Source organism: Pristis pectinata, chromosome 14, assembly GCF_009764475.1.
Source record: "Pristis pectinata isolate sPriPec2 chromosome 14, sPriPec2.1.pri, whole genome shotgun sequence".
Lineage (NCBI taxonomy): Eukaryota > Metazoa > Chordata > Chondrichthyes > Rhinopristiformes > Pristidae > Pristis > Pristis pectinata.
The window spans coordinates 36,850,926-36,870,676 of NC_067418.1; the positions used below are offsets into that span (position 1 = coordinate 36,850,926).

General features: G+C 41.2%; 1 protein-coding gene across 1 annotated transcript in view; it reads left to right on the forward strand.

Moving 5' to 3' along the window:
* LOC127577987 (sodium/hydrogen exchanger 10-like) overlaps nucleotides 1-19,751 on the forward strand; it is a 160,533-nt gene that overhangs the window by 50,122 nt on the left and 90,660 nt on the right. The window lies entirely within an intron of this gene.

Consider the following 19,751-nt stretch of genomic DNA (forward strand, 5'->3'; position numbering starts at 1 on the left):
ATGCATACAAATGTATGAATTAGGAGTAGCTGCTCACACTCAAGCCTCCTCCACCATTCAATGAGATTTGTAACCACAACACTGCATTTCTGCCTACTGAGTAACCCTTTCATACCCTTATTAAAAAAAAATCCATCTCCCTATTCCTTAAAAATATTTAAATCTTTATCTTATTTTTTTCTGTTACTCTTTTCAGAAGACCATTCCAAAGAGGATCAACCCTTGGAGACAATATTTCACCTTGTCTTCTTAATTGTGTGACCCTTGATTTTAAACTTGTGTCCTCTCCTTGCCTTAGTTCTAAATTTTCTCTCATGAGGAAACATCCTGTCCATATCAAACCTGTTAGACCCTCAGGATGTTGTATGTTTCAATCAAATCCCTCTCTCTCCTCTAAACTCCTGTGGATGTAAGCCTGTCCATAAGACAACCACCCATTCCATATATTAGTCTGGTTAGTCCTTCCAACTCATTAACACTCTTCCTTAAGAAAGAGACCAATAATGTATACTGTACTGCATGTCTCAGCAGTGTTCCATACAATCAAAGCATTAGCTCCCAACTTGTGCATTGATTTCCCCTAACTATAAACAATAACATTTTAATTTTCCTAATTACTTACTATACCTCGACATTAGTCTTTTGCAAATTATGCACTAGGACACCCAGATGTCTCTATCTCAGAGCTCTGCAATCTCTTGGCAGATATTGTCTATTTTTCCTGTCAAAATGATCAATTTCACATTTTCCCACTTTAGTTTCCATTTGCCTGATTTTTGGCAACTCTTAACCAATTTGTATTTCTTTGTAGCTTCCTTTTGTCCTACCTTTGTGTCATCAGATTTAGCAACCATACCAATCAGTGTTACATCCAAGTATTTATACTAATTGTCAAAATGTTGAGTCCCAGCCAAAATCCCTGTGGCACACCACTTAAATGGTCAACCAAAAAATAATCCATTTATGCCTGCTCTAAATACTGCTTTCAGAGTTCAAATCTGTGTAGTATTGTTGAGCTGCTGTTCTGGATTCTGCTTGGTACCTCTAATAAATGTAAAAATGACAGAGCATCTCACAACTGTGGAATGCTCATCCTGTGCCATGTGGAACTCCAGAACAAATTCTGTATCCTAGGCAACCACGAGTGCAATAAGTGTTATAAGCTTTTGAAGCTTGTGCTCTGGGTTTTGGAACTTGCTTGCATGAAAGAGGAGAAAGATACTCCCAGTGTCACTCCCTAGGATGAATGGAAATGGGAGGATCCCACAGATGAATATTTGGTTACAGGAGGGAAGACTTTGGATTCCTGGGGCATTGGGATTCTGAGGAAAGTAGAACCTGTACAGGCAGCACAACATCCTAATGCTCAAGTTTGCTCCTGCTTTTGGGGAGAATTTAAACTCGGTAGGTGGATGGGAAGCTAAGCAAGATTCAGAAACAAGAAAAGCAGAAATGGAAGGCAAAAAAGTAGTGTGAAAGGTAAAGCACAGTTTAAAAAATAAGCAAAAAGTGTGGCTATGTTTAATGTACACTAAAATGCAAGGAGTACAGCGAATAAAGCAGATTAGTTGAGGGCACTGAAGTTCACCATATTATGGAAAAGTTGCTTAGATGTGCAGAACTGCAAGTTTAACTTTCCTGCTTAAAGGATTTTGGATGAGATAGAGTGGATAAAAAAATTCTTTACTTGACTCCTCACAGCTTTTAGGGAATCTTGGGAAGTGAAGCTGGACTGGTGGATGGAGTATCAGTGGGGAAGCATTTTTGTGGTCATGATCATAATTTACTTGGATTTGGAAAAGCGCACAAAACAAAATGGGAATAAGGGTAATGTTCAGAAGTTAGAGTTGCACTGAAATTCTGTTAAACAATTCCAACATGTGACTTGTTGGTCATTTGCCAACTAAATTTACATAAAGATGTTAGCTTTACTTCAATGCAATTTAAAAGATTACTCACAATTTTGGCAGTCTGTTCCATTGCACTCTGTAGTATGTTGCTTCAGTATAAAGCCTGTGAGCTTTTGTGGCCATGGCTACAAGTTTACTGGACTGCTCTGACAGTTGAAGTCCAGGTCACTTGCATAACTGAATTCCAAGCCTCTGGATCATGCCCGGCTACTGCTGCTGATGTACTCTATATTTGATTTCTGCTTACTACAACATTAGACAATTAGCAACCTTTCTATACTTGGAAAAATCACTTCTAATTTAGCCTGGATTACGAGGCAGAGCAGATCTGGAGATTTGCTGGCATTGTAAACTTCCCCAATGATTGGGCCCTTGTAGATGGTATGATTAAACTTTTATACTTAGATGTAAACTTCCCTTCAGAACCTGGAACACTTTGATTACAATTTGAATTCTGAAATTTGCAATTATCAGAGAAATTTCTCGATGATCAGTGCTACAGTAGGAATCCTTGGAGATTACATGAGTCCATCATAAGGCATTCTCAGCTAGCTATCATTTGGAATGATACTGGCCAGCTGGATGCATATTTGGGGGATATGGGCTATTCACTCCTCAATGTGATCTGTAGTCACTGCATCTGAGTGTTGTAGTGTGAAAGCCACTGCAGCAGAAGGAGCTTGGGTGACAGCATTATATGAGCCTCTTCAAAGTATGGTTTTGCTATCAGTATCATGTCAGGGGTGCCCTGCAGTGCCACTTAAGATCTCCCACTTTGTTGTCTTCTGGTGCAAAACCTTGAGCCCCATCAAGGGCAGGAGAAGGAAATAGAAGATTAGGATAAAGAAGAGGAAAAGGACAAAGATGACAAGGGTTATGAGCACTCGGAGCAGTTGCAAACCAGGCAGTGCAAAAAGTGAAGCCTGCTCTGGACATGCTGTCAGGGACTGTGATACGCAACTCATCATGGTTTACAGCCAATTCATTGTTATCTTCCACAAGATAACAATGTAATTGATATAAGGCCTGTGCCATATTTCAAAGATTCTGTACCAATCTTCCATTATCAAGTCTTCTACTACTATACTGTATCTCAAGTTTAACTAAAATTGCAGAGAGCCTCATCCCCTGAACGTATAAACATAGAAATTAGGAGCAGGAGGAGGCCACTCGGACCATTACCCCACTCCTTTAAACAGAGTTAAAATTATGTTACCTAATCGTATGTTATGGTTACTTCCCTCTGGATAGCAGGTACAAATTAATTCAGTAAACCTTGTCATGGCTATGACACATGATCTATTCAAATTGAGCATTTATATTCCAATCTTCCACCCAAATATGGGTGGGAGCATGAGTTTTGTTGTATTTACATGATTGTGATTATTCACAACTGAGAGCTCCTTAAAAGCACTATTTCAGTGGGAGGATTTGGTATGGTGGGAGCTTTCTTTATAGTTGTTGGGAATTCCTCTGGTCAAATATTGCTATGTCCTGAGTAGTGCTGCAGCATTTGTTGGTACATCAACCTGTTTTGCTGGCTGACCTGTTGTGGACCTGCTAATCCCCCACATCCTTCAAGGTCTCCAGATCAGAAAAATACAATGTACCCTAAAAACTTGCTGTCTTTACTATGCCTTTTTCTAACTACCAGGACTTCATTTTGTAAATGACTTGCATATAGAATAGTAGGGCTGAGAAAAAAGGGTAGGTGCATTGTTCTTGTGTAGGTTCAATGGACTGAATGGCCATCTTGTTGGAACTGTAAAGTAAGTTTGGATTCTGTTTGTTTTTATGAATTTAGTTGTTTTCTTGTGCTTTGAAATTATTCTAATTTTTAATAATTTATGTTGTTGAAAACTATGTTAATGCAATAGTTTTGCACACATTTCAGGATGTCTTAGCACCTGTTGTAAGTATCATATCCTCATTTTAAGCAAGATTTTTGAATTCAGTAAGCCTTTTCCTGGCATGAAACTCTTCCAAATGAGTTCAACAGTATTACATTATCAAAAATTTTTCATCAGTGAGATTTTGGACTGCATTTTCTGAAAAACATTAATCACTGTTCATTCACAGAATAGTTATCTTTTTATGAAAGTTGGTTGCTTATAAATGATGGTATTTAGAGAGCCAGTCCCAATCCACCAGTATTCGTCACCAGACAGGTTCTGTAGCATGCTGCAGTCTGACAACTTGGTCTGCATACTTCTCATTGAAATACGGAGTATCTCTTGTACCTTGAACCATTTCGCTGAAAGCAATGCTGAATTGAGATATGTTTTTGATAGGTGACGTGGACCTGCAACAGTGGCCTCCCAGATACCTGGAAGGCAAAAGGGCTCATTACCAAAGACATCATCTACCCAAGATCTACATAATCGCATTTTTGTCTAGATTCATGAAGAGCATTGTCCACACAGGCTCCTATAGTGTGTTCACCACTGAGATCTGTGGCATCTTTAAAAACTTGTACAAGCTCACAATTGTGGCAGGACTGCCCTCACAATTGAAATAGAGGTTCTGTATTGATATTCTGAGAAAGACTGGAGCTTTGGTCTGGTACTGTGACTGGTATTGCACAGGTTGCATGACTATTATAGCATATGACATCCTACCGATGTCAGCAAATGGAACAATACTTCTGAGTCATAATTGTAGTACTGATATCCAGTAAGAGTCACCAACTTCTGAAGGATGGGACAGTGACTCAGTAGAGTCTGCTTTAGTCCCCTTGGCTTAGCTTAGCACAGAATAGTGAATCACTCCCAAAGTAGAAGTCAGAATCAGATCTATTATCACTGACATGCCATGAAATTTGTTGTTTTGTGGTAGCAGTACTGTGCAAGGCATAAAAATTACTGTTACAAAAACAAAATAGTGCAAAAGAGGAATAATGAGGTTGAGTTCATGGAACATTCAAATCTCATCTGATGGCAGAGAAGCTATTCCTGAAATATTGTGTGTGGATCTTCAGGCTCCTGTACCACCTCCCTGATAAGAAGAGGGCACGTCCTGGATGGTGAGGGGCCTTAATGACTGATGGCACCACCTCTTGAAGATGTTCTTGATGGTGGGAAGGTTATGCCCATGATGGAGCTGGCTGAGTCTACAACCCTGCAACCTCTTTTGATCCTGCACATTGGAGCCTCCATACCAGGCAGTGATGCAACCAGTAAGAATGTTCTCCATCATACATCTACAGAAATTTACAAGAGTCTTTGGTGACATACTAAATCTCAAACTCCAAATGAAGTAGAGCTGCTGGCATGCTTTCTTGATTGCATCAATGTGTTGGGCCCAGGATAGATCCTCTGAAATATTGAAGTGAAGTTCATGTCGCTGCACCACGTTCCGATAGAAAGCAGACTGAAGATCCTCTATACTCCACCTTGCCTTGTGGAAACCATTGTTAAAATTGACACTGCTTAGAATGCCTTCCCAAACTTCAATATGCCTTTTTATCATGAGGCTCATCCAACCCTTCAGAACTAATACTGCAGACTGGGTTCAACTTTCATGCAGTTGAGAATTTAGCTCCTGCTTGTCACTTTCCTTAATACAACATATTGATCCCAGGCATCTCTCCTAGTGAAATGCTCCCATCCAATGTGATCTGTCCCATCATGGTTCTTGTATCTTAGCTAGTGCTATGTAGGGAGATGCATACTGATTAATAGTGTGCTTTTCCACTCCAGCAGTTGGGGCCTACATCATCTTTTGCTATGCAAGTGACTCCTACATCTTTTGAGGCAGCAGGCTGCTGGTCAGGACTCTTTTAGAACAGAACAGTACAGTACAGCACTGGACAGGCCATTTGGCCCACAATGTGCCGATCTTGATGCTATTTTACACTAAATGCCATCCTCCTCCTGTGGATCATTCATATCCCTCCACTCCCTTCATAGTCACATGTCTATCTAAAAGCCTCTTAAACTGCACCAGACTGCCTGATTCCACTTCTACCCCTGGTAACCTATTTCCAGGCACCTACCACTCTGCATGAAAAATCTTGCCCCCTGCATCACCTTTGAACCTTGACACCACCCACCCCCCCAACAAAACCATAAAAGTATGTCCTCTGGTGTTTTTACATTTCTACCCTGGGGAAAAGCTTCTGACTGTCTGCACTATCTCTGCTTCTCATATTTTTTAAAACCTCTATCAGGTATCTCCTTAGCCTCTGATGCTCGAGAGAGAACAACCTCAGTTTGTCCAACCTTTTCTAATCCAGGCAGCATCATGGTAAACCTCTTCTGCACCCTCTCCACATCCTTCCTATAATGGGGTGACCAGAACTACACAATACTCCAAGTGCTGGGTCTTCTGAAGTTTTATATTGCTGCAGCATGACTTCCTTACTCTTTTACTCACAGGTACTAATGAAGGCAAGCATGCCATATATCATCTTTACCACCTTATCTACTTACGTAGCCACTTTCAGTGAACTATGTACCTGAACCCCAAGATCCCTCTGTACCTCATTGTTATTAAGGGGCCTACCATTAACTAAGCTTTCTTCTTTCATTTGAGCTCCCAAAGTGTTCACACTTGCCTGGATTAAGCTCCATCTTCCATGCCTGCCCATATTTGTAACTGATCTATATCCCACTGTATTCTTTGATAATCCTATATACTGTACAAAACTCCAATAATCTTGGTGTGATCTGCAAACTTGCTGATCCACCCATCTATATTCTCGTCCAAATCATTGACATACATCACAAACAAGAAGTCCCAGCACTGATCCTTGTGGAACACCACTGGTCACTGACCTCCCGCCAGAATAACAGCCTTCCACCCCTACTGTCTTCTGTGGGCAAGCTAGTTCTGAATACAAACTCTCAATTCACCCTGGATCCCTTGTATCTTTTTCTTCAGAATCAACCTACCATGAAGGACCTCAAATGGCTTAAAGTCCATGTAGATAATGTCCAGTGCCTTAACCTCATCAAGCTCCTTTGGCATCTTAAACTCAATAAAGTTTGTAAGGCATGAGCTGCCCTGCACAAAGTTATGCTGACTGTCCCTAAGCCAGCTATGCCCTTCCAAATGTGCATAAATCCTAACTCTCAGTATCCTCTCCAGTCACTTCCCTACCACTGCTGTGAGGTTCACTGCCCCATAATTACATGGATTATCCCCATTTCCCTTCTTGAACAAAGGCACAACATTTGCTACTCTCCAGTCCTCTGACAAAGATCTTTGTGTCTTCACTAGCAACAGGCAAGGTCCCAAAGCCCCAGTAATCTCCTCGCTTGCCTCTTTCAATATTCTGGGATATGCCATCAGGACCTGGAGACTTATCCACCAGTGCTTTTAAGACCCAGCACTACCTCCTCAATCTCAAAATATCACAGCACACAGCATGCCCCACTGCCTTCACTATCTTCCAAATCCTCAGTAAATACCAACACAAACTACTCATTTAATACCTCAGCCACTTGCTCTAACTCCAAGCACAAATTTCCTCCTTGATCCTTGAGTGGACCTACCTGCTCCTTAGTTATCCTCCATTTCTTGAGTACAAAAGGCCTTGACTCTCCTTGATCATACTCACCAAGGACATTTTGTGGCTCCTTTTGGCCTTCCTAATGGCCTGCTTCTGCACTTTCCTACTATCTTTATATTCCACTAGGGCCCAGTCTGATTTGAGTTTTCTAAACCTGGTGTGTGCTTCCTTTCTCTTCCTGACTAAATTTTGAACCTCTCGGGTCATCCAAGGTTTCTTTACCTAACCATCCTTGTTCTTGCTCCTTACCGGAATATGCTGATCCTGAACTCTGATCACCTGGTCTTTAAACAACTCCCACATGTCAGACATGGACTTGTCTGACAGCAGCTGCTTCCAGTCAACAACCTTTAGTCGCTGTCTTATCCTGTTGTAATTTGCCCTCCCCCCAATTTAGTACCTTCCCACAAGATCTGATTTTATCCTGACATGACCATCTTAAAACAATGAATTGTGGCCACTATTCCCAAAATGTTCACCCACTGTCAGGTCTGTTGCCTGGCTCATTTCCCAAAACCAGGTCCGGTATATTTTCTCCTCTAGTTGGACTTTCCACAGACTGTTTCAAGAACCCCTCTTGGATGCAGTGAAGAAATCCTGCCCCATCTAAGCCCCTTGTATTAAGAAAGTTCCAATCAATACTGGGGAAATTAAAGTCCCCCACCATGACCATCCAGTTGTTCCTGCACCTTTCCATAGTCTGTCCACATATCTATTCCTCCACCTTTCGGTAACTATTGGGGGACCCATAGTTTAGTCCCATCAGTGTAATTGCACCTTTCTTATTTCAGAGCTCCACCCAAATTGCCTCTGTGGATGAGCCCTCCAGTGTCCTCTAATTACTGCTGTGACATTTTCCTGTATCAGTAGTGCAACCCCTCCACCTCTTTTAACCCCCTTCTCTAAAACAACGAAACCCAGGAACATTGAACTACCAATCCTATCCCTTATGCAACCAGGTCTTTGTAATGGCAACAACGCCACAATTCCACGGGCTGATCAAAGCTCTAAATTCATCCTCCTCACCCATAATACTCCTATACTGAAATAAACACATTTCAGCCCATCAGTCCCACCATGTTTATTAGCCTGCCCTTTGCTGTCCTTCCTTTCAATCTTACTTGTCATACCATCTTTGTTGCTCTCAGCCCTACCACCTGTTGTCCTGCTGCTATGGTTCCCATCCCCCTGCCACTCTAGTTTAAACCCTTCTGAGTAGCACGAGCAAACCTCCCAGCGAGAATATTGGTTCTCCTCCAGTTCAAACCATCTTGTTTGTACAGGTCCCACCTGCCCTGGAATCTGAAGCCTTCCCTCCTGCACCAGCTCCTTGGTCACGTGTTGAACTGCACTAATGTATCTATTTCTCACTTCACTAGCATGTGGCACAGGTAGTAATCCTGAGATTACAACCCTGGAAGTCCTGCTCTTCAATTTTCTACCTAGCTCCTTAAAATCCCTTTGCAGGACCGCATCCCTGCTCCTGCCTATGTCATTGGTACCTATATGGACCATGACCTATGCCTGCTCCCTCAGAATGTCCTGTACCTGCTGTGAGACATCCTTGACCCTGGCACCAGGGAGGCAACAACTATCTCAACTGCAGCCACAGAACCACCTATCTGCACCCCTTACTATCTAGTCCCCTATCACTATTGCTCTGCCTGACTTCACCCTTTGCTTCTTTGCCTCAAGAGTTGGGCACAGTTCCAATAATTTGGTTATTGGCCTCTGAAAGGTCACTGCCCACCCCCCCCCAAACAGTATCCAAAGCAGTATACCTGTTACTGAGGGGAATGGCCATAGGGCAATCCTGCACTATCTGCTTACTCCCCTTGCTTCTCCTGATGGTCACCCATTTATCTATAACCTGCACCTGAGGTGTGACCACCTCACTAAAACTCTCATCTATGATCTCCTCAGCTTCCCAGATGATCTTGAGTATGTCCACCTGCACCTCCAGTTCCTTAACCTGGTCTGTCAGGAGCTGCAGCTGGGTGCACTTCCCACAGATATAGTCATCAGGGAGATGGCAAGGTTCCCTGACTTCCCACATCTTGCAGGAGGAGCATTCCACTGCCCTGACTGGCACTTTGTCTTCAGTATGTCAAGTGTCTCAGATCAACAGGAAAGTAAAAACCTTACCTGCTAATCACCTGTGTTTCCTCATCAAAGCCTCAGCTCCTCCACTCTCACACTGGTTGATTTTTGAAATGGCCACTCAGCTTTACCTTACCTTTTTATTGGCTGAGTTGCCACACACTTAGCTAATCAGAAACAACTTTTCATATTTTAAAAAATAGGTTGCTGGTTCCTCCACTCTGCTCTGACTACTGCAACTGCAGCTGTCTGTGTGATAAACTTGAAAGGAAAAGAAATACATTAGGTGGTTCTGCAGAACTATTCAAGATGTTAAAGGGGAACAGGTAGGGAACAGTTAAACTATTTCATTTGGTTGGGAAGTCTAGGACCAGAGGTTTTTAGTTTAAAATTTAGAGCTAGTGTTTACTGGAGTGAGATTAGGAAAGATTCCTATATGCAAAGTGTATGGTCATGTGAATTTGGTCACACTTCAGCCACAATTTCATTGAATGGTAAAACAAGTTGAAGGAGCTACATGTCTAATCTTAAGGCCCAAACTACACTGGATGATGTACTTCACAAAATTGGGGGTAAAGTAATATTTCCAGTTAATAATAGTAATTTGCAAAAGTCTACTGCAGGAACAGGTGGGTCTGTGGTCTGGGATTGGTGGACAGACTAAGCTCCTGGTTTGGTTGAGAGAGTGGGCAGAAGTAATGCTGGGGACCTTTGGAAATAGGGGGTTGGAGAGTCAGTCCACTATATTGGAATTTAAGTAGGACATTGCCTATTTTTCATAGGTTCTCATTATTCCAATCCTTTGCACCTTGGAGAAGGTGCATTGCTTCTAGCATGTGGAAGACATGATATCATGCAATGTTTAAGGTAAGATGGAAGGATAATTAAAACAAGATGTTAAGAAATCCTACAAGGCTCCTCTTCCATTCATTTAGGAAAAGATTGATCACAACAAACAACTTGGTTTACATACTTCATTGTGCTTCACCAACTTAGCTGATACGTGCACATTTTATCCTTCAGAGAATGTGGTAGCCATCAGGAGAAGGAGCAGAGATGAGGAAAAGATTAGTGGCAGACAGAAAATACTGCAAGGGACTTACTTGCAGCTCATTTTGTTTTCCTTACACTGCACTCCAATCTGTAAATGCTTTTACAAATCACAGTGTGTGCTGTTTTCCTTTTTATACTCAAAGCTAATCCTTGTAGCTCTCTGTAATTTTGATTCTAAAGACATGGTCATAGCTCCTCAAAGGGCTTCTCAATGATACAACATAAATCAATTTCTTTGCCAGCACCAGCTCTGATACCATACCACATGTACTTTAGAGGCAGGGTTAGAGAAAAGGTTATATGTACTGATCACTAAGCATACGTACAGAGGGGAACCTTTAAGAAACTTGAGTTTAAATATCAGCTTATTGAAGTTCGTTCAAAAAAACACCTCTGGTGCAGAGGACATTGAGGCTGATGGGTAGATGGAAGAAACTCTTTACTGCATTGCTTAGCCTGGTCACAGTGTCATAAATGTTGGAGGAATACAGCTTGAACCTCTGTTATAAAGCTTTGGTTGGACCTCATCTGGAATATTGCATCTGGCTTCCGCATTACAGGAAGGATTTGGAAGCTTTGGAGAGGGTGCAGAAGAGCTTCACCAGGATGTTGTCTGGATGAGAGAGTATCAGCAGAGGTTGGACAAACTTGGACTGTTTTCTCTGGAGTGTCAGAGGCTGAGGGGCAACCTGATGGAGGTATATAAAATTGGGAGGCATAGATAAGATAGATGGTCAGAGTCTTTTTTCCAGGAATGTCAATAAATAGAGGACATAGCTTTAAGATGAAAGGGGAAAAGTTTATTGAAGATTTATGAAGTAAGTGCTTCTATACAGAGTGGTAGGTGCCTGAACACGTTGCCATGGGTGGTGGCAGAAGCAGATAATAACAACAGTGTTTATGAGGCATTAGATAGACACGCTAACAGGCAAGGAAGAGAGTAATATAGAGAATATAGGGGAAGATGGGATTAGTTTAATTTGGCATCATGTTTGGCATGGACATTGTGCGCCCAAGAGCCTGTTCCTGTACCATACTGGCCTATGGCTATGTCTAAGATGCCATTAGAGCATGGAGACCACTTTACCAGTGGGGATGTAGATGTCTTCTGTATGAACAGTAGAACCCATTGTCAGGACATTTTTCCTAACCACTTTCATAACTGTCTTTGAAGCTTAGATCCTTGTTATTTTGGTTTTTGGATCCAATGTTGAGCATTCTTGAGCATGATGTTATCCTGCTTCTAGTCACAACTAGAAGACTGCTGATGCACATTCCTGGAGTAGGTAGGGGCAAGTGCTTTCCATTCTCTGTATGGCAGTATGTCTGCACTCTGACCACCATGGCTGCCAATGACTTTTGATTTTGCCAAATAGACAATGTTGCTCAAGTCCCACCAAGATGCTGCAGTCTGCTTATGGCTCAAAGTTATGCCATGTGTTTTGAGCAGGATTCTCATCTGCAAGCCTTCAGACAGTATAGCCATTTATATATGGCAAACTCCCTTTGCTGCCTGTTTTGCGTTTTTATGTAGCTTGTCTACACACACTACTGGTAGTTCCTGTACCCAAGTTGAATTGTGAAACAGATTAAAACAAAATGCAGTAAGGAACACCACCCATGAAGGGAACAGAGACTGGATTTAAATCATATTATAACATTTAGTTACATCATTTGATGTTCCGATTGTAAAGAAAATTCTTAAAACCTAGATTTTTACAGGGAGTAAGACATTATAAAAATTAAAACTGGAAGCTGCAATTATCAAAAGGTTATTTTTATTGCTCCTTTTTATTCTATGACTTAATTTAAGAACTCAAATCAATTGCAGCAACTTAAATCCATAATCTTTTAAAACACCAATTGTGCCTTCCATGTGCAATGCTGCAAACTAGGGAGCAGAAAGTCTTAAATTTCTTGATGTTCCAAGTGTTGCATGGAAACCATTTACCCCTAGCTCCAATGATAAAGCCAAAGAATTCAACTGTCTTAACATCTGGAGGGACCTATTTTGGAGCACCATGATAATTATATTTCATAGATTTTTCCAATATAAGCCTTGTCGAGGAAACGACTGTTATATTTGCACCTGATGGTCATATCAATCATCATGATGGAGTTCTTACTGAAAATGATATCTAGGATTCAAGACTTTTACATCAACAAATCTAGATTTGCTCAATATTGTCCATCCATGCTTTGAGGCTTTTGTTACACAATAATTCCAAAACTTATATGATTCTTTTAATCATAGAGGTTCTCACTGCCATATATCTCCTGGAAATGTAGCATAGTCTCATTGGCCAGGCTGAAATTACTTGTTAATGGGATATGTATTAGATCTTAAAAGTAACACATTAATAAAATTAACTGTCCAAGGAGGCTAATTCAGTCACTTGAGCCAGTGTCATCTTTAAAATGCCTAATCCTGATCTCCTGGTGTTGTAGCACTCCTCAAGATTGAACTTCTCTCCTCTCCAATTGCTAATTTTCTTGCAAGCACTAACCTCAGATATCTCAACATTCACTATACCTAAAACACTTCAACCCTTCATATCTGACAATGGCATCTTCTAAATTAATACCTGTATACTTGAAAGTAGGAGGACCAGGCCATCACTTCTCTGTAAAAAATCCTTTTTAACCTAATAGTTTTAGCGAATGGAATGTGAATTTCCAATTTGGGCATAGAGCCCTCCATTAGTAGTTTTCATGTAGAAGATTCCAGGATATAATGGGACAAATGTAAAAACTTTGTTTAATACTGTCCCTAATTATGTTGTCAAGCTTCATTAAACTGTGTTGCAATACCTCACCTAAAATCAATGAGTGTTACAAATCAGGAATTGTAAAATCTTCAAAAAAAAAATTCTTGCTTCTGTTTGGGCTTCACTCTGACCCTAGTCAAATTCAAGGATCACTTCTCTAATTACTCACATCAACAACCAATCCAAGGGTATAAACACTTTTCAAAAGAACCAGTTGCAATAAGATCTAACTAAGTATTATTGGTTTTCCATTTCTTGACTTTGTTAAATATAAATTTTATTTTTGAACATCATAAAAGCCGGCTGTTGTCTCAACATTGATTTCTAATCTGGTCTTGGTACAAAATCTCTTGGCAACTTTAAGATTTTTAGACAGACCCTTATGAGAATCATTCACAAGACAACATCATCAGCAAAAGCTACAATATTACAATTTTTGCATTTGATATCTAAATAAAACTGCACCCTTTTTTTAATTGAAGAAACACAACAAAATATCCATGATAATATTAAATAGAATTTGAGGGATGTAGATTACCCTGCTTACCCCCACTTTTAGTAGAAATAGCTCATTTTTCATTTTATTGTCTTTGATTGTCTTGTTAGAGTTTGAATACAAATCCATGATGAGATTAGTAAAATATTTATCCGCTGCTGATATTCTTTGGTACTTTGCCACATTTATTCCAAAATAATATTTCAATATCCACAGCAACTCAAAGCATCTGAGGCAGCAGCTTTATTTTTAAATCTGGTGAGAGATCCTCTCTTATCTTGGTGGTGCTGACTGTCTTTATCAAACTTTTGTTCTTTGTTCCAGATAGATATGGACTAAACTCAGTGACAGCAGCAAGTCGCAAAATGAAATTTTTAAAACCCCTGTGAATACTGACATCTGGGAAGATGACATTAACTGGACCACCATTAATTGCTTCACTAGTACTCTTTTATTTTCCTTAAGTAATGTGCTTTTTCAAATATTCACCTTTCCCCCCAAATTAAAAACCACATTTCTCTTGATCCCAAGCAACTTCTGCCCCAAACAGGTACTATCCTTGTTACTTTTCACCATTTGACCAACCAATAAACTGGTGATTTTCAACAACAGAATAGCACATTGTGATCTGCTGTGGAAGTCCTTTCTCTCACTCAATATAGATATGTTTCACAGAACACCTGCGCTCTGTCCATAACAGCGATCTGCATCTCCCCATTGCCAGTCACTTCAACTCCCCCTCCCACACTATCATTGATATCAGTCCTTGGCTTCCTCCACTGCCAGGAAAATTCCAAGTGCAAACTGGAGGAACAACACCTCATTTTCCGTCTTGGAACCTTGCAGCCTAACGGTGTGAACATTGAATTCTCCCACTTTTAAGTAGTCCCCACCCACCTTCCCCACAACCAACACCCCACCCCACCACCATGCTGCTTCTCTTCTTCCCTTTCCTAGCCTCTTTTCTACATTTTGTTTCCTTTCTCTTCTTACCTTCGACCCATCCCCCTGTGGACCTGCTCTCCCCTCCTCCCCTGCACCTGCCTATCACTATCTCTTACCAGCATCTACCTATCACCACCTTGTGCCCACCCCGCCTCCCCTCCTATATATTGGGCTTCCCCTTTTCCTGTCTTCAGTCCTGAGGAAGGGTCTTGACCCGAAATGTTGACCACCTGTTTTTCTCCATGGATGATGCCTGGCCTGCTGCGTTCCTCCGGCATCATCGTGTTTTTCATCTAGATTCCAGCATCTGCAGTCCTTTGTTTCTATAGATACCTTGTTCAGAATCATAGAATCATACAGCTTAGAAACCCCTTAGATCTCATTTAAATTTCTCCCTTCTCACCTTAAGCATGTCCCCCCTCGACTCTATTGCCCTGGGGAAAAGACTCCTGCCTATCTATTCTATCCATGCCCCTCATAATTTTATAAACCTCTAAAAGGTCACCCTCAGCCTCCTGTGTTCTAGTGAGAATAAAGTCTATCCAATCTCTTCTTATAACTACAGCCCTCCATTCCAGGCAATGTCCTGGTGAATTGCTTCTGCACTCTCTAGCACTATCACATAGTTCCTGTAGTGTGGTGACCAGAACTGTACAAAATCCTCTAAGTGTGGTCTAACCAATGTTTTGTACAGCTGCAACATGATGTCCCATTTCTTGCACTCAGTGCCTCAGCTTATACCAGATGCCTCCTTCACTACCTTGTCCACCTGTGTTGCCACTTTCAGTTTGGCCCATATCCCTCTAAACCTTTTCCTATCCATGTACTTATCCAAATGTATTTTAAAAGTTGTTATTGTACCTGCCTCAACTATTTTCTCTGGCAGCTCGTTTCATGTATGTACCACCCTCTGTGTGAAGAATTTGTCCCTCAGGTCCCTTTTAAATCTTTCCCCTCTCATCTTAAACCCATACGCTCTAGTTTTTGGTTCGCTTTCCCTGAGAAAAAGATTGTGTGCATTCACCCTATCCATGCCCCTCATGATTTTATACACTTCTACAAAGTTGCCCATCAGTCTCCCTTGTCCCAGTGAATAAAGTCCTATCCTGCCTAATCTCCAAAGAGTGTAAACAAAATTTTACGAGAATGTTGCCTTCCTGGCAACATTTTCGTAAGTCTCAGTTGTGCTCTTTCCATCTTAATGACTTCTTTCCTACAACACGGTAAATTGGTTGATTATTGTCACGTACTGAGGTACAGTGGAAACACTTTGCTATCCATACCGATCATTTCATTACAACAGTGCATTGAGGTAGGATAAGGGAAAACAATTCAGAATAAAGTGTTGCAGATTACAGAGAAAGTGCAGGCACACAAAGTGCAAGGCCTTAATGAGGTAGATTATGAGGTCAGCCGTCCATTTTATCATACTTGGGGACCGTTCAGTAGTCTTATAACAGCAGTTTAGAAGCTGTCCTTAAGCCTGGTGGTACCTGCCTGATGGGAGGGGGGAGAAGAGAAAATGTCAGGGGTGGGTGGGGTCTTTGATTATGTTGGCTGCTTTACTAAGGCAGTGAGAAGTGTAGATAGAGTCCATGGAGGGGAGGCTGGTTTCTGTGATGTGCTGAGCTGTGCCCACAATTCTCTGCAGTTTCTTGCAGTCATGGGCAGAGCAGTTGCCATATCAAGCCATGATGCATCCTGATAGTATGCTTTCTATGGTGCCTTGATTAAAAATTGGTGAGGGTCAAAGGGGACATGCCATATTCCTTTAGCCTGCTGAGGAAGTAGAGGTGCTGGTGCACTTTCTTGGCTGTGACATTTATGTGGTTGAACCAGGACAGACTATTGGTGATGTTTGCTCCTAGGAACATGAAGCTACTTTGATCAAAACTGTGCACAATACTCCCAAGTGCGGCCTAACCAACATCTTGTACAGCTGCAACGTGACATCCCAACTCCTCTCCTCAATGCCCTGACTGATGAAGGCCGGCATGCCAAATGCCTTCTTCACCATCCTGTCTACCTGTGATGCCACTTTCAGTGAACTATGTACATGTACTCCCAGGTCCCCCGTTCCACAACACTTCTCAAGACTATACCATTCACTGTATGAGTTCTACCCTGGTTTGACTTCCCAAAATGCAACACTTCACAGTTATCTGAATTGAAATCTATTTGCCAATCCTTGGCCCACTTACCTAGCTGATCAAGGTCTCCCCGTAATTTTTGATAACTTTCTTTACTGTCCACAATACCACTTATTTTAGTATCATCTACAACCATGTCTTGCATACTCTCATCCAAATAATTTATATAAATAACAAACCACAAAGATCCCAGCACCGATATGTATGGCACACCACTGTCACCCTCTGCTTCTTACCATCAAGCCAATTATGGATCCAGTTAGCTTCCTCTCCCCAGATCCCATGCAATCTAACGTTCCAGGCTAGCCTATCATACAGCAACTTGTCAAAAGCCTTGTTGAAGTTCACATAGACAAATGTCCACCGCCCTGCCCTCATCTACCCTCTTGGTTATCTCTTCAAAAAACACTAACAGATTTGTCAGACATGATTTCCCATGCACAAAGTCGTGCTGACTACCCCTAATCGCACCTCGTCTATCCAAAAGTTGATAGATCCTGTCCCTCAGAATCACCTCTAGTAACTTGCCCACCACTGATGCCAGGCTTACCAGACTGTAGTTCGCTGAGTTGTCTTTGCTGCCCTTCTTAAATAACACTACAACTTACACATCCTCCAGTCTTTTGGAATTTAATCTGTGATTAAAGATGAAGCTAATATCTCTGCAAGGGCCTCCACAATTGCTTTTCTAATTTCCTACAAGGTCTGAGGATGCACTTGCTGAGGTCCTGGCGATATATCCACTTTAATGTGCTTTAAGTAACTTGGTAACTCATACTTAAGTAACTTGGTAACTCCTTGGTAACTCATACGTAGCTATCTTCTCTTTGGTAATTCATATGTTCTCCAAGTCATTAAAATTTTGCAAACATCAAAAGTCTCAGCACAGATCTTTGTGGTACGCCAATTGTCATAGATTTCCACTCAGAAAAACACTCACCCACCAGTACCCTCTGTCTCTTATCACCAAGCCAATCTTGGATCCACTTTGCCATCATGTCTTGGATCACTTGTGTCTTAATCTTCCAGACCAGCCTTTTGTCAAAAGCTTTTCTGAAGTTCATTTAAACTACGTCTACTGCTCTGCCTTCATCAATTTTCTTCATTGCTTCCTCAGGCACATTTATGAGACGTGATCTCCCCTGCACAAAACCATGCTGATTCCTCCGAATCAGTCCCTGCCTTTTCAAGTGAACATAAATCTTGTTCCTCAGAATCTTCTCCAACAACTTCCCTACCATTGGCGTAAGGCTCACTGGCCTGTATGTTCCAAGTTTATTCACTATTGCCTTTTTTGAACAAGGGGACAACATTAGCTATCCTCCAGTCTTCTGGTACCTCTGTGGAGGCTAATGAAGATGCAAAAATCTCCATCAGAGCCCTAGCAGTCTCCACCCTTGCTTCCCTTAGCATCCTGGGATAGACACTACCAGATCCTGGGGATGTATCCACTCTGAAGATCACCAATATTGCTAACATTTCCTCTTCCCTGATGCAGACATGCTCCAAAATATCAGTGCACACCTCCCTTGACTCTCCATCCTCCACATCCTTCTCCCCAGTGGAGAAGTTATGTAAAGATACTTTATTACAAATAGTACTGTCTGTGCTCATGATGTCATGTGCATATTCTCATAAGAACCTGGACACTTACCTAAAACTTCCACTTTCTCTGTATCTTAAACTAGATACTTTGCTATCAACAACAGCAACCTAAGTAATGATTAATCATCATCACTGCCTACACCCCTATCCATTGATGCCATCCAAACAAGCAGTTCTCTCTTCCAACACCACATCTCCTGTTAAAGTTGACTGTACAACATTTATCGGAGATCTGCTTACTTGATTTGGATGCCAACTCACCAGATAGCAATGCATATTTTTCCTATTATCATACTTTTTCTTGAGTTCTACTAATTTAACAGTTGCATTCTCCATCCAAATAGATGGAGAATGCAACTGTTCCTTACAGCAAGTTAAGTTTGCTTTACCACCAGAACCACTGGTTAATTTACCACTTACTATTCTTTTTAGAGTTGTGCGTATGTGGGTGCCTGTGCTACTTGACCTAAACTGATGTTTGAGGGAAAATCCATGCCACATAAGGAACAACACAAAGACCTGGCTTTCTTCTGTTCAATATTTGCCTGTCATATTGTGTGATATTTGTCAATCTTTTGGACCTAGCACTGAACACTAATCAACAGATTGGGAATTTTCCTGTCAGTGTTTACAGAAAGTATTAAATGCTACAAACTCCTTGTTGCACTATACACAAAATAGATTCCCAGTAGGATAACCAATCTTGACTTTATTCTCGTAATACTAGTAACTGCACTAAACTTACTTTTTAAAGGCAACTTAAAGTATAGTTCCTAACATTCAAAATCTCAGAATCTAAAATTTTAAGATCATTAAGTGTAAAAACTATCCAGGGACTGGCCAAACAAAATGGTTAAAATGTCAAAATTTCTCCCAGAGCTATCCTCGCAATCTAAATCCTCACCCCATATAAAAAGGTGAAGGAACTAGAGTAACACTCTAAGCTAAATTTCTTTCAACTAAAGTAGTGTCATCCTCAGAAATTTGAATGCCTGAGGTAAAAGCCAGCATAGCTGGGTGTAAGTGGGCTAATCCACAAAAGGTGTACATTGAGTAAAGCCCCTATGGGAGACTTCAGCAGGGATATTGTTTTTCCAGGATATACCTCATTCCAGATGTGAGTGTGCCATGAGCAAGACTAGTCATAACACATTTAGACTTTTCAATAAACTGTACTCAGTGACTTCTAGCAGTCCATTTAGCCAGCAAAGC